This window comes from Macrobrachium rosenbergii, chromosome 3, assembly GCF_040412425.1.
Source record: "Macrobrachium rosenbergii isolate ZJJX-2024 chromosome 3, ASM4041242v1, whole genome shotgun sequence".
Classification (NCBI taxonomy): Eukaryota; Metazoa; Arthropoda; class Malacostraca; order Decapoda; family Palaemonidae; genus Macrobrachium; species Macrobrachium rosenbergii.
Window position 1 is genome coordinate 90,252,191 of NC_089743.1, and position 26,212 is coordinate 90,278,402.

Genomic DNA, 26,212 nt, shown 5'->3' on the forward strand with positions numbered 1-26,212 from the left:
GATATTTATTTCAAATGGTGTGTTTGTTTCCTTTTTTTAAATAACGGACATGCCTTTTCATTTACCTCTGTGTTAACTTATTTTCCATTGCCAAGTAAACCATTTCAGATGCACCTTAGGTTAGTTTTTTAACTGTAGACTTTGTTTCAGCTGATGCTGTCTAATTATAATCAAGGTCTAAAGTTATGTTTACCATCAGGCCTAATTGCCAGTCATTAATTTTTTTTTTTTTTTTTCGTATATTGTGAACCGAATTGCTGGTTTTTCTTCGAGAAGTAGATTAGGTTGTAGCCCTGGCCACTGCATAGCCTAGTTCTGTGTGTTTGTAGTAAAACTGTAGAACGCCACACAGCGTATTACCTTAGAAATTGATTGTAACTATACTTTTAGTGGTAAAATTTTATAAGTTGCCAACAAGACTCCAGCCAGCCATTTTTGCGTGAAAAACCAGTGGTTATTTTTCGGAAGACTCCAGCCACCTCCCACATTACAACTTATATTTTTCTTGGATAAAACTCATCAAAACGAAAACTTTCTTCTCAATACATGACCTTCGCAAATGCTTAATAACAGAGAAAAATAATTAATCAAATTACGACTTATAAGGTAACACAGTACCCCCCCCCCCTCCATAGCTAACACGGCAAAATTGTAACCAGTAAACACCCCTAGGTTACGTCACGTTGGTATTTTCAGGTTCTTTTAGTGCCCTGTCATTTCCTAGCCATTTTTTAATGAAAAACCCAAAATGGTTTTTCATGCAAAAATGGCTAATTGGAACCTTCCGAAATGGCTGGCTGGAGTTTTCCGAAAAATTACCAAACCATTTAGGGTTTTTCTTGCAAAAATGGCTAGGAAATGATAGGCCACTAAAAGAACCTAAAAATACCAACCTAACGTAACCTAGGGGTGTTTACAGGTTACAATTTTGCCATATTATCTATGGAGGTTGTTTGGGGGTGGGGGGTGGCCTGTATTGTCTTACCTTATAAGTTGTAATTTAATTTTTTTATTTATCGTTTGTGCATAGTGTTTATGGGGTTCAAAATAATGAGAATAATTTTAGTGTTGTTGAGGAGGTGATTTTGTTTATTGGCCATCAGTTATAATTAACCTCACATCTTTATCGGGGACCCTATGGGAACGGGGTTTTGGGTGGGCTATAACACAGGGTGAGGGAACAGACATGTTATTGTTATGATGGCCACCCTTGAAAGGTTCCATGCATACGCAAGGCATACGGGAGCCATATTTTCAAGAAGGGATTGGCTAAGGAAACCTATTATAAAAGGAACTATACTAACCTAACCTAACCTAGAAGGCTGTGTTACTCAGGCAGGGGGCATTGATGGAAACCACTTTTTAACAAAAGTTTCCCTGTAACACTGCGCATGCACAGTAGCATTCCAGGATGGCCAGCATACAGTAACATATCAGTTCTGAGGTTAATTACATTCGACTGCCAAAAAATAATGGTAAATTCTTGATAAGCAACCAAAATACTATAGAAAAAGTCAATATCCAAGGAAATAAGCCATGCAGAGTTGTACTGTACTATAGTTCTACTGTTCTTTAATTGCAAGTTTTTCCTGCTGCCGATTCATTATTTTCCATCGGTTTAAGTTTACCTGTTTATATTTTTTGCCGAAATTTTGCATTATTATTTCATTTAAAGGCCTATATAGCCTAGTGCCTTCTCTAGTATAGGCGTCATGTGTTAAGCCACATGTGATGATTTCTATATAAAGTTTTTAGTTGTCCTTAGTAGGAAGCACAGTGTTTCAGATTCTTTTTGTTAACTTCATAGGCTAATGCCTTTTTGGCATTAGTATCTTGCCAAAACGATTGGTTTACACCTCAGATTCAGAAGTGAGCAGGCTACAAGTCTTACATTACCGTTGTCTTAGGTAAACTTGATATGCTTTCAGATGATGAATTAAATCAAAGTTTGTTGTATCATACAGAAACTGTCAGAGAGACTACCAAAGATAGATTCAAACTGTGAATGAAGAAATTTTAGATGTATTCATAGTTTAGTATGTTGATGCGGAAGATCCTAGCATTTGACAGGAAACTGCTTGACAAGCAGATTATAATGATCAGATTCTTGACAAACTAGCCAAGATTGAACAAAGGCTAGATTCCAAATCTCAACCTTACATTTATGGAAATAAGCCTGTAATTGCTGTTGAACTGCCTAAATTAACTTGTAGGGAATGTAATGGTGAATCTACTGATGTGCGCGTTCAAGCATTTTTGTGTTGCAGTTTAACAACTGTGCCGATGCTTGTGGAAAATTCTCTTTATTCCAATGAATGAATTTATATATTTAGTGTACATGGTTTTATAGGCAGGTAAGCTTTCAAGGTAATTTCTCATCTTTATATTTCTGTTGCTAACTGTACTGTAACTCTAACCTTGCTTAAATTTGAATTTCTGGATATTCCCTACATTACTGATGAAAGTATCAAACAACTACTTGCTCTTTCACCGAAGTTTGATGATACTTTTAATGGCATGCACTCTTATATTAATGAATGCAGAGCTATAGTTTATTAAATGAAATGATACCAAGTACTGTAGACCTATTAGATGTGCATACCTCTGGTTGCATACTGCTTAATCGTATAAACTTTTCTAAGTTGCGTTCATATATCAGAGAGAATAAGTACATAAAGTAAATGATATTTATCCTGCCTTCAGTGACTTGTTAGATCATTACAGAGATAACATTCAGATCTTGATTAACAGGTTGATTTCTAAAAGCAGTGTTGAATTTGGAAAGAAAGGAGATAAAAAAAAAAGTATTTCAAAGTTCCAGTAAGCCACAGTTTAAACCAGACACCAAAAACATGTTCTTCAACTCTTAAACATTTCAATACCTCAACTGAAATCATAATTAGATAGTGGTAATACTAAATACACTATTAAAAATATTAAAGTTTTGTTCACAGTACAGTATGCTCAATTGCACCAAATTTGAGAAAGTGGCAGATCGCCAAAAGAGTTGTTCTCCATTAGGTTTGTGCATGTTGTCCACCAGTAGCAAATATGACGCAAGTCACTGTCCGGATAATGACAGTAAATTCAGTTTGTTCTGACACAATATACAAACCGTCAGTATATTGTGATGTCGGAGTGAAGGTGAAGGAAGTCGCCCTGTGGAGGTAGCTGCTGCCTTCTTCAGCTTATCTTCAATTTCGTCTTCTGCTGCCTCTTCCCTTCCTCTCCAGAGGTTCAAGGAGGTCCTGGGAAACTGGATAGACCTCCGTCGGCCAAAGGAGAGGAAGGCTGCTTCTTCCCCTTGATGTCCTTTGGACACCTAGGGACTGTCTCCTTCTGAGGAGGCAGTGGGTCTCTCGTTGGCTCTTCCCAACCTTCAGGTCCAGGAACCGATTCGCATACCCCTGGGTTTTGTGTTTCGGGAGCTGCGGGTGCACAGACCCAGGTTTGCGCTCCCGTTCGCAGCCCTATAGGTTCCGTCTGTATCGACTATCCTGATCTGGTCTGGAGCAGCGCGAGAGAAAGGGCTGAGGCACCCAGGTATCTCAGCTCTTCCTGCCAGCACTACAAGCGCTCCCTGAGTGCTTACCAGTGCTCGGTCGAGTTCCCAGCCTGGTGTCTCGATCGATCCTCTTGGTTCGAACACCAGAAGAAACAGGGAAGATGTTACCTTCGGGAGTCCTGCAGGGCTTCTAAGGGACTGCCTCTCTCCTGGGAGGCAGATTTCTCTCGTTGGCTCTTCCCACCCTTGGGCTGGAACCGATTCGCATTCTCCTCAAGAGGCTGTGCCCTCATTGCCAGTCTTAGAAGTCTGCGTCTAAGACTGGTTCTGTGCCTGGCTCTTTTCGATTTCTTAGGAAACTGAAAGCAGCCGTTCCCAATTTTTGCGAGTCTTATAGGTCGCTTGAATTCTATGAATCACAAGCACTTTCCTGGTGAGAGCCACAGGACAAGAGAAAGTGCCGAGACCCAGGTGTCTAGGTGCCGAGACACCCAGGTGTCTTGATACTGCTTGCCAGCTGCTTCAGTTGCTTGGCTAGGTTTTATCCTTGTGTCTTGAACCTTGTGGTTCAAGCATGTAGGATAGCAGACGCAGAATTCCCCTTTGAACTCTCTTCTCAAGGGGCCTCGGCCTCAAAGGAGTTTAGAGTTTGGGAAATTAGTACTAGTTCATGGCAGACAAGTTCCGCCCTACCCAATTCCAATTGCGTTTGAGTAATCGGCTCAGCTCGGCTTGCTCACCCTGCCCAGCCCCTGGTCGTGTTCACATGACTGGCTCAGCTCAGCTCACCCTGCTTGCCTCCCAGTACACTGCTTACCACCCTGGATCGCGTTCGCATGATTGGTGCGGCTCGGCTCAGCCCTGCTCGGTTTTTCCGAATTGTGTTCTCGGCACTGTTCGAGTGAGCTTTCTGCTCTTCCCAGAAAAGCACTTTGCCATGGCACAAGCGCTGTTCTTCCCCCATGTGGCAATAATCTCAGTCGGTTGATTATCACTCACAGTCCGCCTCTCCTGCTGGTCTTACTAGTAGGACAGGTAGGGGCACTCTTTCTCTTCACCTGTTCTCTTTTCCTCTCGGTTGTTCTGAGAGGCGCGAGACGGACAGAGAGAGCTCCGATGAATTTGTCTTTCTTCAGAGTTCGGCTGCCTGGCGTGCTTTGGGTGTCGGTCCCCCGATTGCCTCGTAGTACAACCAGGTAGCCGAGGAGGGTTTCTTGGGATCTGTCAAGGTCTCCCCCAAGGAGAGAGGTACAGGAGTTTCATGCTCAGGAAGCAGCGAGGGTCTTCCTCTTCAAGTTGCAATCGCCCTCATTTCTCGGAGAACTTCACGCCGATTCGTCAGTGCGAGGATCCCCAGAACAGGACTGCAGCTCCCCCAATGAATAATCTTCATCACTCGCAACCCTTGCAGTTCCCAAAGGGTTTGAGAGTTTCAGGGGCCGCCGCAATCCTTGCGTGCGAGACCGTTCTCAGCCAGATGAATACTTTTCTTCGGACAAGGAGTTCATTCAGGTTAAGACACTAAGCTCCTCCCCTGCCTTGACAGAGTACCAATTCTTCTTGCCTCGAAGGGGTCTTGCTGAGTGCAGGTTGTTTTGACTCTGCTTCATCCGGACTGGGTTCTCTCTCTCTTGCTTCTCCTTGCTGTGAAGGGTATTCTCTTCTTCGAGATGCTGTGAACTTGGAGGACACCTCCTGGTTTCCTCCAGACAGTTTCCTGATGGATCCATGATCCTTCGCTTTTAGGCTTTCTCTCCTCGGATATGACGATTCCTGGAGAGAACCCTGCCTTCTGGAGACGGGTCTTGTCATGGGGTGGGTCTTCCTACACCAGGCGGCATTCTGTGGGCAATTCTGGTGCTAAGAAGAAGGACTTTGTCCTAATTCGGATCTCCTTTTTTGTAAGTCCCAAGTTGGCTCAACCCTTAGGAACGAACCTTTACAGTACTCAGTTCTGCCTTTCTCTTTCAAAGATTTGCCAGATACTGAGGTAATCAAGGTTCGTACCAGGGCACTGCCTTGTCCTTTGGACGATGGCCAAGACCTTTGGGTCTTAGTCATCTCAGCTCAACCTTAAGTTCAAGCCAGCCCTCCTCAATTCCTACGAAGTCCCAGGTTTCGGAAGAAGATCGCTGAAACACATAGCCCTCTTCTTCACTTCTTGGAAAGTGCGCAAAACTGTCTTCTTTCCACCCGCTTTTTCATAAGGAAGGAGGGCAGAAGGGAAGAGAGAAAGAAGTATCGACCCAGCAGAAGTTCTCTTACTGCAGATACCTGGATGAAATGATACTTGTCGAGTCTCTGGACCTGGCAGAGACATTGCCGAGGCCTGAGAATGGATTCCTTCAGGAGAAGTATCTATTTTCCTTGGATCTCGGCAATTCTTTTCATCAAACTTCCATCCCGCTTCCTCTCCCTTGCTCCTGATTTGGGAAATGCCAGCCCAGCTAGAGCTACTTGTCTTGGTATCCTGTCATCTTGCTGAAGCTTCCCCATGGTCTGCTTCCAGTCCTACATTTTTCTGTCTATGAAGTATGAGGAAAGAGTCAGGCTAATGCTTGATTGAAGGAACCTTCGAATGTGATTGAAGGATTCACCTTCAAGAATGTGTAAGACTTTGTCTTGATACAGTTATTATTCAACATCCTTAACTCAAGTCGTGGCCTTCCAAGAATTCAATCCCCTTTGCTGCTCCCAGATTCACATCGATCAAGAGGAATAGGCGCACACCTGTTTCACTTTATCTGTTGACATTTGTCAGGCAACAAGAGTACCTTCTCATCAACATCCTGAACTCAGGCAGCCAGGCCTTCCAAAATAATTCAGGATGTTTTCCTGTAATCTAGTGGTTCCGTTGAACAACAAACCACAGTGGCATACATCGACAAACAAAGGGAACGGTTTTCCCTCCTGTTTCGTCTGTTGACATTCACAGGCACTCAAGTGTTCTATAGCTCACTCCATGTTGAGATACATTCTCAGTGGGGATGTAATCTGTTTCTCGGCCTTTACATTTGAGTGATCAGGATGGAACGTGCTCTTCACTCTTTTCTTCACGAAGATTCACAAAGAGACTGCTCGACTGAGAGATGGATCTACCATCTTTCTGTTTGCCTCCCAGCACAACAAAGTTGGTAGTTTTCTCGCTCCTTTGTACCAGACCCAGGGGCCACTACCATGAGGCATGGTGTCTTTGGGAAACGTCGATATCTACATTTTTCCTGTATTTGTCTGTTTCGCTAGGGGTTCACAAGCATTACTCACCCCGAGTTATGGACAAATGTTGGAAGACTTCGTCTTTTGCCCGACCTGATAGCTCTGCTTCCAAGGTATTGAGAAGAGTTCTTGACCCAACCTCCTGTAGCAGCTACACAAGATGCAGTTCTTCAGACAGTACATCCCTGGTGTTCAGGACTGGGAGACTTTCCAGCTTTCCTTGCAAGCATAGGCTTTCTCGTCGAGCAGCAGCAGATATAGCTGAATATCTCTTGAAGTCCTCTGCAACCCTGTTCCAGGGACTGGATCCGTCTTCGCTGGTTGGTGTCATTGACGGAACTACTTCTTGGGTATTTGTTATTATTTAATCTTATTAAACTTAATATTATTTGGATTAAACTTAATACTATTTGAAAATTAGTTTTTAAATCATTATTTTATCATAAAATGTATATGTAGACACAGTTCAGTATTTAGTCATTAAAATAATATGAAAATACAGAATATTACTGTATGAAGAAATCCACGAATGGGTGAGTTTCCCGCGAATAATTTATGGATAGGTTCCACAGAAAATTCTATGAATCGCTGAGTCCGCAAATTGTGAGAACATGAACGTTGGGGTTGTGTGTATATATATATATATATATATATATATATATATATATATATATATATATATGTGTGTGTGTGTGTGTGTGTGTGTATACTGTACACAGTGCATCACCAGCTTACGGCAGATTCAATCTTATGGCGCTTTTGCAACAGTGTTTTTACAGCGCTGTAACTATTTTACATGTTGCATCAACCCAATACATTAACTTGATGACATCAAGTTAATGGTGCTTACAGCACTATAACTTCATGCAACATATGTTTTGCACCAGACATCAAGTTACAGCCCGTTAAACTGCCAATAATGGCGAAACACAGGCTTACAGTGGAAATTAACAACTTATGGCTATAACTATATATATATATATATATATATATATATATATATATATATATATATATATATATATATATATATATATATATATATATATATATATATATATATATATATATATATATATATATATATATATATATATATATATATATATATATATATATATATGTATGTATGTATGTATGTATGTATATGTATATATATATAATATATATATATATATATATATATATAACTGTATATATATATATATATATATATATATATATATATATATATATATACGACTATAATGTATGTATATATATATATATATATATATATATATATATATACAGGTAAAAAATATATATATATCTATATATATATATATATATATATATATATATATATATATATGTATATATATATATATATATATATATATATATATATATATATATATATATATGTATGTATGTATATATATATATATAATGTCATAAACTGGACTCTTGGCTGGTGAGAAATTGAAACAAAATTATAATGATGAAACCAAGAAAAACCAAGAAAGCCCAGTTTATGAGCAAAAGGAAAAGTTATTTGAAAACTTACCTTAGATTTTCCTGGATTTACAATTGAATGGGGAAGGTTGCCATATAGGAATTAGAATTCTTTTACAAATTTACAGGATTTATTTACAGAGACTTAGCAGATAAACAATGAGACACAGAACAACATAATCGCTAAGGGGCAGATTCAGTTATAGGGCAACAAGCAAGTTGATTAAAAATGGGGCCAATATGTAAGGCAATCAGTCCAATGATCATAGTAATAACATTCAGTCTTGCCCTGATTACACGAAATAGTCTCAGGTAATGCAAATGGTGGAACTCCAGGATGGGAGAATAACTCATATGAACATTTTCGGACTACAACGGAATTCGGTAATGACTGCGACCAGGAATTTTCAGGATTTTGGTGGCAGATGAGATACTGAAGCATTGAATTGCGATCGGTCCGCGTGTCTCCCCTGAAAGAGACATTCTTAGTTAGGAATGACGGTATACACTGAAGGAGATGAAATCCACCTCTGAAATATCACCCAATACACGTTCTTAAATACTAAACATGACGTAGCCTAGAAGATGATTATCAGAAAATCACGTAATCACAGACTTGGAATCGTATTCGATTGGGGCTTTTGAAACAAGGAACACGTGATCGCACTCACACAAAGATAAAATCAACACTGATATCGCTTAACCTAAATAGCCCTTAAATTGCACTGGGGGAGGGATAATTGATGGTTATCACGGGATCTTTACTTGAATTCAAGGCACGTAAATGGCAAGGGATGGGATACAGGCAGGATTCGAACAAAGAGGATTTGCTTTGTGGAGGGAGAAGTTAAAGTTTAAAGAAATGGAATTTTAAGGAGTTTGAGTAAAAGGGGGGAGGGCTGGTATTTAACTACTTGCAACGTACAAACCTTTTATGACTATTGTTGGTGCCTAACAGCCTTTCCAGTTGTCTGTCGAAGTCAGTTCAACCAGCGGAGCGGGAAAAATGCAGCGCGTCCGCTACAGATCAGTTCAGAGGAGCGTCTCCCTGCTTCAAAAACGTGGCTTCGTGGAGCGTCAAGCTTTTGGGCCACCCATACCTGCAAGCATGTCAAAAGAACCAGCAAAGAGGGCAGAGGAAAAGCACACTTATTATTATATGCCTACAGCTTAGAATCTGACCTGTTCCCTAGTGCTAAATGGCCCTTTTGGTCTCCCCCATACCTACATGTCTCCCCATCGCATGATGGGGGTGGAAAAGGGGGTTTGTATTGTTCTCTGGATTGCCCGATGTTAGGGGGGTTGGTAAGGAGGCCTAGCTAACGGCTACTGACTGGTTCAAGTAGGCTTGGTTTTGTTTGACGCCCGCCAAATTCCCCGACTTGATAAGCAAATGAATAATAGATGAATTCAAAATTAAATCAGGAAATCAAATTTACAGGAAGGAGGGATGTTTTATCATTGACAATATATATATATATATATATATATATATATATATATATATATATATATATATATATATATATATATATATATATATATATATATATATATATGTAACGAGGACAAATTAACACCCTTTTGAAGGTGTGCGTAACGTGCTCAACGATCTTTAATCATGAAAAAGAGGCGTATGAACGTTCGCTCACGGCAACACTTACATCTATTTTTCTCCTCTTTCTCTCTCTCTCTCTCACCGTGTATCACCTCTCTCTCTCTCTCTCTCTCTCTGTGTATCGCCTCTCTATCTCTCTCTCATCGTTTTCCGAAGTTCACCCACCCGAATCGCACTCATTCTCACCAAATCAACTAAATGGACCATTTAAAGAAACGCAATAGTTTCTACAAAAATAAGTTTATTATTCAAATAACCCAACAAGAAATGAATAAAACAAAGCAAAGATTAAAATGCATAATAAATGAAATATCGAGTTAGATAACTAAACTCTGAACTGCAAAACACTTCTGATTAAAGAAGTCTCACTATGGCTAATAGCCTGAAAATATCCAAACTCACACATACTCCCAAATCAATAATTAGTCATGTCAAAACCAGTCTACCACATGTTATTCGAAAACAGTCCACTGTCCACACATCTGTCCACAGACATCTGTCGGAAGAATCAAACATGATAGAAAACTCCCAAAAATATATGAAATGCAAAACACAATAATGGAAAGTGTAAAATGCATAGCCAAGATATGGCAAACGTAACATGACAAAACAATAATACAAAAGAGGTATGAATATTCATATTAAATCTCCCACACCAGTTCAAAAGTTCATAATGATTAGAAAATCATGGTAAAAAATCACAAGTTCAATTTTCTCCCATAAAAACAGAGATTTCAAACTCTACCTTATCTGCCGATTTAAGCCTGGATCCTCTCCAAAGCTACGTCTAGACAACTGCAGTTCTATCACGTTAATGAACGATCAAACTCACTTTTAGGGCAGATTTTGGCACAATCTAGATCAAATTAACGCACGTACTCACGAATATACATAACACTTCGGAAATCACCTGACCGGCAATATTGCTGAGGAATCAAACCATTTGCTGAACACAAAGATTTTACCTCGAGTCTCTCGACCTAGTTCCATCTGACTCCATAAATTCTTTCATCACATCTTAAAGCATTGAAGCTATGAAATGCATATATGTGTCCTTTAAAATTGTAGCAGCCATTTTTTTCTGAAATAGAGCTCGGCCACCACATAAGAGCGTCTCGCTCTCCTTAACAGCAAACTAAAACAAAAGCATATGTATAAAACATAACAAAATAGAGCTATGCTCAATTAGCAATGTCTACTGCACTGCAGCTTTAAGGACTGCTCTCATGACACACTTCCAAAGTCACTGGGGTTGAGTTCTTAGAGCCTTTACATGTAATCTTACAAACACGAATAAGCTTTACTACTCCCACAACAAGAATTATCAGTAAAATAGCTATTAAGACAATTAAAATTGTCGGCATAATATATTCCTGATACTGGAACATCACGGAATCGTCAATGTCTTCCAACGGTGGAACCGTCATTGGCACCTTGGTTGTAGGTACCTCCACTACAAATGCTCGTTATCGTATGACGCATAATTATCTTCTCGGAACTGTTGAATACAGCACGGCTAAGTACGAGAAATTCCGTAGACAGGATTCTGCAGGATGGATCAAACAGTTTGGACCCTCGATGAACGAATGTCGTCGACTTGTTGCTCTGGCACATCATTGTAACTGCATACTCCTTGTAAAACACAGCAGGAAGAGTACTGGTGGACTCAATGTGGTAATCTCGCAGGAACTGTCTAAAGTCACATTCTGTCGGAGTCTGTCTATGAACTAATGATAATTCACAACCACCCACAGACACAACTCGCAACTGGAAAACACTACTGTCACACACACACTTCTCTCTAACTAAAGTACAACTCGTCTTATAATCAACTCCCGAACCTTGATATTGATCTCCCAAAATGAACATGGTCTCTAATCTATCCCATGTCACTACTGAGTCTCCCAAAAACACTCGAAAAGGTCTAATAACAAAACTAAAAAAAAAGTTTCATGTTACTGAACCAAACAAAACTACTAATGCAAAAGTAAACACTCACAATGTGAACTAATTCCAAGTTTGTATCTCAGAATAATCACAGTTAACTCACTATTAAGCACAACAACTCTACGGAACTCACCCAAAAAAAAATTCTATCCAAACACTAAAAGGTATCATATCTCGTAAAAAACATGAAAGTTCTACTCTGGTTAGCAAATAAGTTCTACACCTGACTAACTCTCAACAAAATAGCAATTGACGTAATGGCAATCGCTCCCATGATCTCAACAACTATAACTACTCACAACACAGCTCCTTCATTTAAAAAAAAAAAAAAAACTGAAAAAAAATCCAAATACTCAAATACGATCTCCCAACCCGAAAAAAAGATCAGACTTGTTCGGTCCGATATACTAAGTACCTCCCCAAAAAAAAATAATCTAAACAACACACACATTGCGTCAGATGATGAAACACATCATAACACAATAACACACTAACACACTCACACCTGGGTCAAATCTCGTATGAAATTAGCCCATGTCTCAATTCCCAAAATCATTCGAAAACAAATGATTAAGAACTTCAACATCTAAAAAACAAGAGACAAAAAAAAAAAAAAAAAAAAAAATAAAAACATCAACCCATTTATCCCTCTAACTATATATATACAAACATTCCATTACATCCCAACTTTCTTTAACTTCGAAATATGGGTCAATTTCGTCACTCCAGTGTTTACATCTTTAACTACAAATCTATTCCCTCTTTTGATCTCTACAATCTCAAAAAGGTCCGTGGAACTTCGGACTTAATTTATAATTCAGATCATTCCGAACATTCACTTTAACAAACACTCTATCACCCATCGAAAAAGCTACTCCCCTCGATTTCGCGTTACTTTTCTCTACCATTGCACGCGAACTAAGTTCAAGTTCTTTACTGATACGTGCAAATCTTTCTCTCGCTGTATTTATCAATGAAGTGACCGTAACATCACCCTGAACTCGCTCTGGTAACAAATCAAAAGGTCCTTTCAACTTGTATCCATACAAAGCTTCTGCTGGAGATATCTTAATTGTGTCATTCATCATAGTATTGATACTATATCGCACTTCATCCAAAGATCTGTCCCAATGTGTATCGGAACCTCCCACCGTCATGCGCAAAGCTTCGATTACTTTCCGATTCGCCCTCTCACATAACCCATTTGCTTCAGGTCTATACGGGATTATAGATACTTTCTTTATCCCCAACAAATTAGCAAGACCGTCTAAAGTCTTATTAATAAACTCCCTACCATTGTCTGTGATCAGACATTCTGGAACACCATATCGACAAATTATCCCCTTAAAAACGCTATAGCAACTTCCTCAGCTGATTTGTATTTCAGTGGGAAAATCTCGACAAAGCGAGTCAACTCATCAACAACTACTAATAAATGTCTATAACCATAAGCGGACTCTGAGAAGTTACCCAGAATATCCATATGCACTCTCTGAAACGGCCTATGTGGTATGGGATATGAACCCAAACGACACGACACTGTCGTCGCTGGCTTATTCGCATTGCAAATAGCACACTTCTTCACAAAGGCTTCTACTGCGGAAAACATATTTTTCCAAAAGAACTTTGACCTGACGTTTTCATACGTCTTGTCTACACCCAAATGAGGAGAACCAAATTTACAATGTACAATGTCTAGAACTTGTGGTACTAGACTCTCTGGCACGATGATTTGTGTAATCTCACCCATGCTTCGAGTACTTCATAAGTTATACTTAACTTTTCTCACCAATAAATTATTCTCCAACTCTAGACCAGAAAAAGGCAACTTATACCCTTTCTTCGGTGAAACTCCCTAAAGAAATGCCTTAGCATCTGACAACAATTTATCTTCATCTTGCTTTTGTTCCAGCAAGCCTATGTCCCAAGTGACATTTTCACCCGTAATATAACACACTGCGTTACTCTCACTATCACGAATAACAATCTCTCCCGAGACTGCCGACTCACTATTTCTCCCAAAGTATGCACTGTAGGAACGTGTATGTCCTCTACATGCGATCTCTCAGAACTACTAATATCAGAGACATTAGACACCAAATATTTACTCTCTTCTCCCACACAGGATTCGGTGTGTATTTCCTCATCCTCGACCGGAAAGTATCTGCTCAATGCATCTGCAACTACATTATGCTTACCTTCAATGTATTTGAGGTTTGCATCAAAATCTCTCAATGTTAGGAACCAACGTGCTCTCTTGGGCGACAAATTTGGCTTATTAAAAAGCTCTAACAACGGTTGATGATCTGTAAAAATCTCAACTTTATTTCCCAACAACAACATCTTAAAATGAACAAGGCTAGAGACGACTGCGAAAGCCTCCTTGTCCACAACTGACATCAGCCTTTCGTTACTACCACGCGTTTTGAACTTTCTGCTATAAAAAGCAATTGGGTGTAATTTCCCTTCAAATTTCTGCATCAAACACGCACCTATACCTTCCTGACTCGCGTCAGTCACTAAGGTGAACGGTTGACTAAAATCTGGAAACTTCAAAACTGGTGGGTTCACCAAAGCGTTCTTAAGCTTCTCAAAAGCTAATTGTTGACTATCACCCCAAACAAACTTAACGTCTTCTCGTAACAAATCTGTCAATGGCGACGCTATTGTAGAAAAATTCCGCACAAAACGGCGAAAGAAACCCGACATACCTAGGAACGAACGAATCTGTTTCCTGGTTTTGGGAACTGGAAAATTCACAATGGCTTTAACTTTCTCATCATTCACTCTAACTCCTCTTTAGAGATAACATGTCCTAAATAGACAATTTTTTCTTCAGAAACTCACATTTGGCCAATTTGACCTTTAACCCAGCGAACCGTAATCGCTTAAGGACTTCTTTTAACACCTTTAGATGTTCTTCAATTGTATCTGTGCATATGAGAATGTCATCCATGTACACAAACACCGACTTTCCTAACAAGCCATGAAGTACTGTGTTAACCAGTCTAGTAAATGTTATTGGGGACCCTTGTAATCCAAAAGGCATCCTATTAAACTCGTAATGTCCCTTTGGTACCGAAAATGCTGTATATTTACGGCTACTCTCACAAAGGGAACTTGTAAAAACCCTTGCATAAGATCTATAGATGAATATATATTCTTTGCCACCGATCTCAACAAACAAATCAGGCAAACAAGCTACCGGATATCTATCTGGGCATGTTTTTTCATTCAATTTACGAAAATCTACACAAACTCTGATACTACCGTCTTTCTTAGGAACTGCAAGCAAAGGAAAATTAAAAAGAATTGGACGGTCTAATAATGCCTTCTGACTCCCCACCTCTGAACTTCTTTTTCTACTTCTTCTCTGATCTTAAAAGGAATTCGATATGCTGGAATATATATGGGATTTGTACCCTTTTCTAGGCGGATTGAATGTTCTAAAACATCTGTAACTCCTAATTTATCTCCCTTCAAAGCAATGATATCTAGATATTCTTTCAACACTTTCTCTACTTTATCTGAATATTCAGGATAATCAACTTTAGCCAAATGTTCATGTAGAACCTGACTTCGGAACTGTTGCTCCTCGTTAGGAAACATATTCCCGTCTCCACAAAAACTCACTAATTTATGCTCTTCATTAAACTCTTCAAAATCAATTACATAAGTACCCTTGTGATATTTTTTCACTGAGTCTTGATAGCTAACTAATTCTACTGAAGTCACGCCTGCGACTGAAATTTCATTCACTGACACCGTACTCACAACGTCTTTGAATTTCTCGGTTCCCTCAACAACGCACACTTGAGAAGGAAAATTTTTCTCTTTCAGCGACACTTTAACTAATGTAGGAACTCATGGTTGCAATTCAATATCTTCCAACAAAAATCCTTTGAAAGATCTTTGCGGAATATCTTCACTCTCTAATGAATGTGTTACACATGTCTCAGACTGTGTCTTAGGTTTCTCACAAGTTTTTTTTCCTGTGTATATATGGAACAAAAAAACAACCTGACTCACCTATTGTAATCCCTGAACTCCCGTAAGAATGTTGATGTTATGTCGCATACAAGAAGGGTGTCCTAGCAAAACCATTTCACCTAAGGCTAATCCTTCTATGACCAAAAATGATTCTACTATTGTCTTTCCGCCGATACAAAGCGTAAGAAATGACGAACCTAAAATATTCAGTTTCCTCGCTTGTACATCACACACTGTCTCACTAGAAGGGACTAATTTGCACTCTGGAAACCTCAGTGAAAAAGGTCAGCATTTACTAAGTTAACTGAGCTACCAGAATCAATGAAAATAAAAATTTCATTGCCATTAGAGAATCCACGTACAATCGGCCTAGGTTCTAGTGACTCTAAGACCTGATTAGTCATTATCCTGTGTCCGTTTTCGAACTTATCTTGTGAAAATTCTGCTGTTCCTTTGTGTATCTAGAACTTGCATCATGTGGAATTCTCCTGTCATATCTAGAAAAACCTCCCTGTGACTTCCCTGAATAATCTCTATTCTTCGTGGCTGGGCAAAATCTCCATCCATGATCTGAAGATTTGCAAACTGAACAATATCTCACTCTGCAATTTGATTTACTATGGCCTATTTTATCACAATTAAAACAACGTATCGTTGTGACTGATCTCTCTGGAATTTTCTTCGATTCTACTCGTGCACATGTCTTCGCTGTTGCATCATTTCCCGAATGCGAGCGACTATCATTATTCTGTGGTTTGGAAACCGCAGCTGATATTTTTGCACCTCCCTGTACAAAACTACTGTCCAGTGTCGGGCATTTTGCTAGATTTTTGTTAATCTGTGCAAACAAAAGGGATTCGTCTGTATCCTGATCAATTCTCTTATCAAAACTATCTACAATTACATCTGGGACCGACGTTAAAAGGCAAGCAAAGTGTAACAATCTTTCAAAATTATCTAAGGAGATATTATTTCCAGTTACCCATGGAGAGCCTATTATAGATTTCTTTAACTCAACTACTGCATCAAATAAATTCGCACTGTATGTGACTAGTGAATCATTGCCTTTCTTTATTTTGAGAAACTCTCGCAAATTCGAACTGCGCATTCACGTTGAACTCCGCCATAAGTAGCTCGTAGAAATTTCTGCAGTTCATTCCAAGTTTTACACCTTCTGAACCCGAAACTGCGTGCTCGTTTCCCAATATCTCCTTTATCTAAATCCAGAAATGATTTAGCCTCTGTTAAAGCTTCAGCGCCATTCGTAATTTTCTTGGAATTCAGATAATTGTTCACTGACTCAATGAAAGTTTCTATATTTTGGGTTGGCTTTCCATCAACTAACCCTTTAAAATTTGTAATTCCCACACAAATGTTCGTCACTTTATGCACCACAACTGATTGGGATGTGCTTGCTGCATCGTCCGGCATTTTGTGAGTAATCACACGCCCTGAGCGTAACAACATAAAAAGAAAACCAAAAAGAACACTAGAGAAGGTAAAAGTTACCCCCTCTAAAAGAAGAATAGAAAACGGCGTTCTGCGCAACTTACGAGAATGGGGTACTTACCAATTTTGAAACAGAAAACGGAGTACCTATCTCTCAACTTGCTAACCTGTGACGTCACCTGCAACTCGAAGACTAAAGCGAAAAAAAAAACACCCAGCGCGATGATTTTGTTGAATAATCACTTTGCGTAATTAACTCACAATCGCCCTATTCACACTTATTTGGGTATTTTGTTAACCCCAAAATTGTTCTAGAGATCATCCAGATCTATTTCACAACTCCCCACTCCCAGTACTCGAATAGAAACGGAAAAAAAGAAAGGTTCCCGTATTTCACACGTAATCACGACCTACTCAGTCATTCAACACTGACCCTCGGTTAACTCTTAGGTGAAGTCGCCTATGCCTTGGGCATCAACGTTACCAATTAGTCTATTAGCAATCTCCCTCTTTCGCCATCATTAAAGACATTAAAATCATGACCATTTAAAATCAAAGACACCGCTGCCACCATTTCATTCGAACATTTAAAATTCAAAAGACACCGCTGCCAACCATTTAATTCTGTAACGAGGACAGAATTAACACCCTTTGAAGGTGTACGTAACGTGCTCAACGATCTTTAATCAGGAAAAGGCGTATGAACGTTCGCTCACGGCAACACTTGCATCTATTTTTTTTCTTTCTCTCTCTCTCTCTCTCCACTCTCTCTCACCTCTCTCTCTCTCTCTCTCTCTCTGTGTATCGCCTCTCTCTCTCTCTCTCATCGTTTTCCCGAAGTTCACCCACCCGAATCGCACTCATTCTCACCAAATCAATTAAATGGACCATTTAAAGAAACGCAATAGTTTCTACAAAAATAAGTTTATTATTCAAATAACCCAACAAGAAATGAATAAAACAAAGCAAAGATTAAAATGCATAATAAATGAAATATCGAGTTAGATAACTAAACTCTGAACTGCAAAACACTTCTGATTAAAGAAGTCTCACTATATAATAGCCTGAAAATATCCAAACTCACACATACTCCCCAAATCAATAATTAAAGTCATGTCAAAAAACAGTCTACCACATGTTATTCGAAACAGTCCACACTGTCCACCGACATCTGTCCACAGACATCTGTCGGAAGAATTAAACATGATAGAAAACTCCCAAAAATATATGAAATGCAAAACACAATAATGGAAAGTGTAAAATGCATAGCCAAGATATGGCAAACGTAACATGACAAAACAATAATATAAAAGAGGTATGAATATTCATATTAAATCTCCCACACCAGTTCAAAAGTTCATAATGATTAGAAAATCATAGTAAAAATCACAAGTTCAATTTTCTCCCATAAAAACAGAGATTTCAAACTCTACCTTATCTGCCGATTTAAGCCTGGATCCTCTCCAAAGCTACGTCTAGACAACTGCAGTTCTATCACGTTAATGAACGATCAAACTCACTTTTAGGGCAGATTTTGGCACAATCTAGATCAAATTAACGCACGTACTCACGAATATACATAACCCTTCGGAAATCACCTGACTGCCAATATTGCTGAGGAATCAAACCATTTGCTGAACACAAAGATTTTACAACTGAGTCTCTCGTCCTAGTTCCATCTGACTCATAAATTCTTTCATCACATCTTAAAGCATTGAAGCTATGAAATGCATATATGTGTCCTTTAAAATTGTAGCAGCCATATTTTCTGAAATATATATATATAATACTGATATATATATATATATATGATATGACAAATTAAAGTTTCTGATGGGGGCTAATGATTGTACACTTGAGTTCATTTTCAAATATATTCATCAGAAATTATTTCCACAACGCTTTGAACACTTTATGTGCTCCAGTCTATAATAAATTTGTTATTCCAAAATGGCAGAATAATCATAATTTGAAAGGTTTTTTTATTGAATAATAAAATCAGTATTACGTCGTTTTCAATGCAAAGAATCGGACGGAACTTGATGATTTTTGATTTTGAAAAATTTGTTTTAATTTTTTATATGTTAAAATATCTGTTAAAATGTATTTTTTTCGTCCAGTGTCGACCGTGATCTCACTAATCAATGGTGTCTACAATGTTTAAATTGGAATTATCCATAAAAATGGAATTCACTTAAAATTTCATATATTTGCAAACAGAAGTGTGTACACATCATATTTTTTTTTTAGGAATATTTCTGCTTTTCCCATCAGAATCTTACTGAGAGCCATAACAGACTGACGTGGGACAGACATGACAGACAGACAGAGAGACAGATAAAGACAGATAAGGAAAGGTGAAGAGAGAGAGAGAGAGATTTAACCCCATCCACCAATGAGCGAATTTCCATAACTCAATATGCTAACAAACGTTAGCTTAACTTTGCCTATGGTCAGCATAGCCTGTTCTAATCCAGGCTTGCATAAGATATGCTTACTGATGTTATCCTAACATAGGCTACCCGTGTTTGTCTAGGTTATGATAACCAGACTTCGCAACCATCCTGCCAAGCTGATATTAGTTGGCTCTTTGTTTTAGTCTATCAGATGTTATGATAACCCATAACTTCCATCATAAAATATGCTAACATATAGTCATCCTAGATTAAGTCTGTGTTTTGTTCAATAACCTAGGTTAATTACTAACCTATTTTTTCTGCATTGGTTATCCTTGTTTCTAACCAGTGTTTTAAACTTTTATTATCATAACTAAGTTGGCATATGTTATGATAACAATGTTCTATGTTATACATAATTAATAGTTAGTTTATGTTACCTAACTATAATGGTGTTGACATATGTTATGAAAAAGTGTTGCCAATGTTATGCTAATTAAGTTAATTTATGCACCCTAGTGTCTGTTGTTTGGGATAAGTTATGATTAACAGTGTTAATAGTATATGTTCTACTAACCAGTTGTTATATTATGTTATCATAACTAGTGTTGGCAAATGTTATGATAACAGTTTATATATGTTATGCTAATTAGTGTTATTTTATATTTACCTATCGAGTGTTGTAATGTAGAACAGCTTTTTATTGCATAAAGTTGGAATATATTTCAAAGTTCTTGATGAATAATAAACTATAATAATATAATAATAATAATAATAATATGTATGTATGTATGGATATAATAAATAATAATAATAAAAGCGTAATGTTATGGGCATTTTTTTTTTCTTATATTGGAAATAAAAATTTGATTGAAAGATTATAGTATATCATCAATAAATTTACTATTTGAAAGAATAACTCAGAAAAATACTGTAGTTACTGTATATTTTATATTCAATACGTATAACCTAATATGTGTGTGTGTATTGGGTATACCAGTATATTCATATGGCAGTTCTCATATCATCATGTACAGACCACTGTAAAGAAATAAAAATCATAAGGAGAATTTGATTCAAAAATTCAAATCATTGCCAAACAAACAAACGCTAACTACTCTAATAACATATTGTTTTGGGTTTGAATACCTTTAGTTAAAAATTTAATCCACTATATATATGTATATATATCCCTCATTTTTATATATCATCATATATATATTTATAATAACTATATTCACCATATTGCATCTCTATATATCTATGCTATTTCATCTACTTCATGTATAATGTTGAATCAGGATCGATGTATTTATGTATGTATGTATCATATATATCATATTATATATATTTATATCAAAAGCATATGAAATAACGTCATATTATTAATATAATAATAATATATAATATCTATTATCTATATAATATATATATTCTATATGAATATCTATTGCTATATCTATATCTATATATATTATAATATATATCTATACTTTTATCTATATATCTATATATTGCTATATTCTGGGCTATCAGTGGATATATATGCTAACATATCGATATATATATTCATATCATGGGGGATAAATCAAAATCTGGATATCTATACATATATCTTTATATATTCTATACATATTCTTTATATATATATATTATTATATATATATATATATATAGATAGATACGTTTCGATATACTTTCTGTCATTCTAATAATATATATATATATATATATATATATAGATATATATATATAGATGTGAATATATATATAATATATATATATTATAATATTTATATATATAATCATATATATATATATATATATATATATCATGGATGGCTGAATTTAGCAAATTAAATTGGCTGCAGTCACTATGAACTTTACCTTTCTTAAGAAGATGAGGAAAATTACAGTTTTTGAGATGTGTTGATACATAGATCAGATAGATGGTTCAATGTCTTCATTGATTGTTGCAATATGTATTTTACAACCTTGATGAGAGTGTTAGCTCTTACATCAAGAGGTATCACGCAAATTTATTGGTCAGTGTGAGATTGAGGGTCTCTCTTCTCTCTCTCTCTGTCGTCTCTCTCATCTAACTCGAATTCGCTCTCTCTCATCAGGGCATCTCTCTCTCAAAAATACAGTTTTTCAAGAGTCTGACATTGTAAATGGTTTGGAATGAATTATTTCGATTGTAATAGGGTTTTTCTTATCCTACATCCCAGAAATTGGACAAACCCAAAAACAAGTCCAACTGATATACAACAGAGTGCTACCAAACTTAACTAATTAAGTCTCTACATCGTAATCCTAAATGTCTAACATGACCATGAAGTCAATAATGTCAAAATTCATCTATTTATTTGATATAATAAAAACATCTGAGGAAATAAAGGAAAAAAGAACTTTTTAAAACAGGCACAGAGAAAAAATGTGGAGGATCCCACCACGTTACTGACCCAAAACCACACATAAAAATACATGGCAATAAAAATTCAAGAAATGTAAGAAAACAAAAGCTATTCAAAGCAAAAGGATTACATATGGAAGGACCAGAGTACAGGTTAAACATAAAAAATGATAAGAAGCCCATTAGCATTTCTTTTGAAAATCAAAGTTTCCAGCTCACCTTTTGGCAGTTCATAGTTTTCACAGGAGTGGGTCTTTCCTAGAAAATCACCGGACCTGAATGCCTAACCTGTACTCAGAATGAGAAATCTACACTTACTATGTTCCGCCCATCAGAGTGGACTCTTGAACGAGCTTCTCAACCGGAACCCAACAACTTGTGTAGTTAGGTTATCATTCAAGGAACCATGCACTTTGTCTCCATGGGAAGGGAAGCTGACCACAGACTTCCTCAACACTGACACATCAAACATGTAGGCACTGATTTGCTTTTTCACTCGCCTAAAATATCTCAGGCTAATGCCAAAAATGTTTAATTAACAAAAAAATACTTAAAATATACTATATTCTTAATGGTTTTCATATATATATATATATGATATTATATATATATATATATATATATATATATATATATAATATATATATATATATATATATATATATATATATATATATAATATATATATATATATACACACACTTCAATCCCTGGGCTTGACTTTTCATTGTTCTGAGCTTACAACACTCTTCAAATATATTCATAAAAAATTATTTCCCTGGTTACAACGCATGTTCTGGGTTACAACGCTAATTCAGTGGAAGAAATATGGCTCCAAAATGGCAGAATGGTCAAAATTTGGAGGTTTATTGATGAAAACTCAATTAAAATGCAGATTACATCCTTTTCAAAAGAGACCAAAGAATTAAAGGTGGTAGGGGTTTTCTTAAATTTTTGATGATTTTCCAGCAAATGTGGCGTAAGAACGGAACTCCCATCATAAACTGGGACTGCCTGTATGTATATATATACAGTAATACTTTCGAACTTGCAAACATCTTTGTAATGGGTTCACAGACACACAAGCTTTTCATTGGAACTTAACTTATTGTCATACACAAACTTGTTCACAGACTTAACATTTGCGGTACTGAGAAGCCCTGCAAAAGATTTTGTGTAATTTTTTATATAATTTATAAGTTTTCAAGCTTTTATGTGTAAATTAAATAACATTGAATAATAAAAATAATAATTCTCTCTCTCTCTCTCTCTCTCTCTCTCTCTCTCTCATTTACTGAGATGAGAGAATTTTTATGGTACATGTATATGTTTATTTGTTTTGTATGATAAATAAATTTTTACCTAATAATATTTACTAATTTTCAATATTAATAAACAACAAGATTAAATAATAATAATAATAATAATAATAATAATAATAATAATAATAATAATATAACTGTAATTACAAAATTCATGTGATACGTATTTTTAAACAAACAAATATCTTTCCCTCATCCTTTGTAACTGTTGAAGAGAAGCTGAAGGCAAAGCTTTCGATGTGTCAATTTAACATGACAAGAAGGGGAGTGTTGCTGATTAGTGGGTCAAAGTGATTCTCTCTCTCTCTCTCTCTCTCTCTCTCTCTCTCTCTCTCTCTTTCTCTCTCTCTCTCTCTCTCTCTCTCTCTCTCTCTCTTCTCAGTTAGTGCAACCTTTTGTATTACTGTTTCTCTGTATGTCTTTACCTGTACAGTAGATAATTTTAAATTGATCTAATTTACCTGTACCATCTACAAACTGTAAATGTGCCGTTCTAAAACACAGAGACATAGAGCATTTCAGAACAATTTAATAAAGAGCAAAATAAAGAAGTTTTAAAAAAGAAGGTTGAAGACTACTAAAACTATATTGGTTGAGTGGGGAGAGAGAAAAATATAGTAATCTTCACACACTCCTATATTTTTAAAGTCGACCATGTATTTCTTTTTTTAAAGGGTAATGCATTAAGATAACTTTTAAATTAAATTGCAGTAACTTTAGCTTAAAAGTTAATTTATTACTTTTAAATGGTTAGTGTCATATTTAGTGTTTAAATTCTAGAAACAAGCATTTATTAGCATTTTTAGAGACCGTGCAAACTTACACGGAAATTACTGCTAATGCATGGGGGTCTGGAACTTAACCTCGACTTTGCTACTGTATATATATATATGTGTGTTTTTTCCAACTTCCCAATTCAGCAGTAACCCAATTGACAGCATTTCATTCGTATTATCCCTTCTCAGTGAATATGATAGAAACAACCTACACAATCACATGTGGAACAGAAATAAATTTCTGACTCACAACATGTTTAGTCGTTAGCCTGCCCAGATAAAACCTTAGGTATAGTGGTACAGTGAACCCCCGTATTCGCGGGGGATGCTTCCCACACCCCCCGAATAGGTCAAATTTCGACAAATTAAAACCCTCTAAAAAAACACTTAGAACTGCCCATTTTGATAGCTTAAACCAAGAAAACCCTGTAAAATGCTTGTACCTGAGTATTTTAATAGTTTTATCACAAAAAGTGCATTTATTCATGAAAATTATGAAAATACAGTAATTAGTGATTATTTCTCAGTGAAAAATACCTAAATGGGCGAATTTTCCGCTGAATGATAGCTAGATATGTTCCTACAGAGAAACCATGGAATGTGTGAGTCCAGAACCATGAGAACGTTAAATAAATGGGGTTTACTGTACTTAGGTTCCAACTTATATATATTACATATCTATATATATATATGTGTGTGCATGTGTGGATGTATGTATATATGTGTTTATGTGTACACTACAAGACTGAGTTGAAATCTTGTGTGTTTAGGTAGGGTCAGCCGGCAGTTGTTGATCTTTCTGTGCAGGTGTATGAAGCAGCTTATATGAGTTTTCTGCACAGCAGGTTAATGCTTGACTCAGAAGGTAAAGTATGAATGCAGCTGTCAACATTGTCCTGTTAATGTTCTAGAACTGTTGCTTGTTAGGGGAAGGACTATCATAATTAAAGTTGAAAAAAGTTTTGAGTTCACAGGTAATTTACCCTTTTGATAGTTACAGACAGCAGAATGTAAAGATATCCGACCAAAGTGTGAGGAGAACAGCAAGACCCATGATCAGTGTCTGGTGAAACGGGACGTTAATCAAGCGATATACGACGAAGTCAGTGGAGTTCAGGGCATGCAAGAGCAGGCTGAGAACTTACAGAAGTGTGGAAGTGATTGGTGGCCACACTCACAAATTGTGTGCATTATAGAAGGAACAAAGTGTGTTACCGAACACATTGTAGAGAAGACTCACTTCCAGTCCTACGAGTTAAAGGAGATAAAAGTTTGTACATTCTTTCAGCATTTTATTAAAGTCGATCTGTTATGTATGCGATTGAAGCTTCCAGAGCAAAATGAAAACTTTTCTGAGATGCTTCAGAAATATAATATCTCTTATTCATCTTTGGGAGTCTCAGGTACACATTTCATGTCTGATCGTGTCCATCAAAGTAATGATATTAAATCCTCGATAAACAAAATTGGTTGCTTTTAATTGTATTATTAATATTTGTTGTTATTATTGTAGTTCAAATCGGTCATTATTTACAAATCTTCATCAAGAAAGCAAAAAAAAAAAACTCTTTCACCTTCTGGAGGACTTCCATCACGCATTTCAATTGCCATTTGATGTCGTCAATGATTTTCGAAACAGAAGATTTATGATTTATGAAGCATTGCAGGGTTTTCACAAACATTGGAGAAGTACTTTTCAAAAGCAAAAATGTTTGGAAGTTCTGCGTAATAATCAACAATGGATAGGTTATGTCTATCTGTTGGTATACCTGTTTTCCATATGTTTTTTTTTCACATCAGTTAATCGACTTTTAAATCAGTGCTGTCAGGTATTAAGTTGAATAAATGTATTTGTATGGTTTAATATATTTTAAAATAAAACCAAATGATTCATAAACTGTATATATGTATGGTGCATAATTTGTGAGGAATTATTAATGTTAAACCCAAACAGGCAAACAGAATGCTGATGGTATGCTTAAGGGTATTGTTTTTCAGCATCGTGGTGCAAGTGAAGAGAGTGGCAGATTTAAGCAACTTGTATTTTGGGGACTCAGAGATTCTATATTAATAATTCACA

The 26,212-nt window shown here is 36.7% G+C and overlaps 2 long non-coding RNA genes across 2 annotated transcripts in view; both read right to left on the reverse strand.

Annotated features, from left to right (window-relative positions):
* Nucleotides 1-26,212, reverse strand: part of LOC136827425 (uncharacterized) — a 332,974-nt gene that overhangs the window by 300,652 nt on the left and 6,110 nt on the right. The window lies entirely within an intron of this gene.
* LOC136828743 (uncharacterized) lies at nt 18,131-18,816 on the reverse strand. Its single transcript, XR_010850207.1, has 2 exons — nt 18,656-18,816; nt 18,131-18,407 (listed from the first exon to the last, which is right to left on the reverse strand). It is a non-coding gene; the product is annotated as an uncharacterized lncRNA (long non-coding RNA).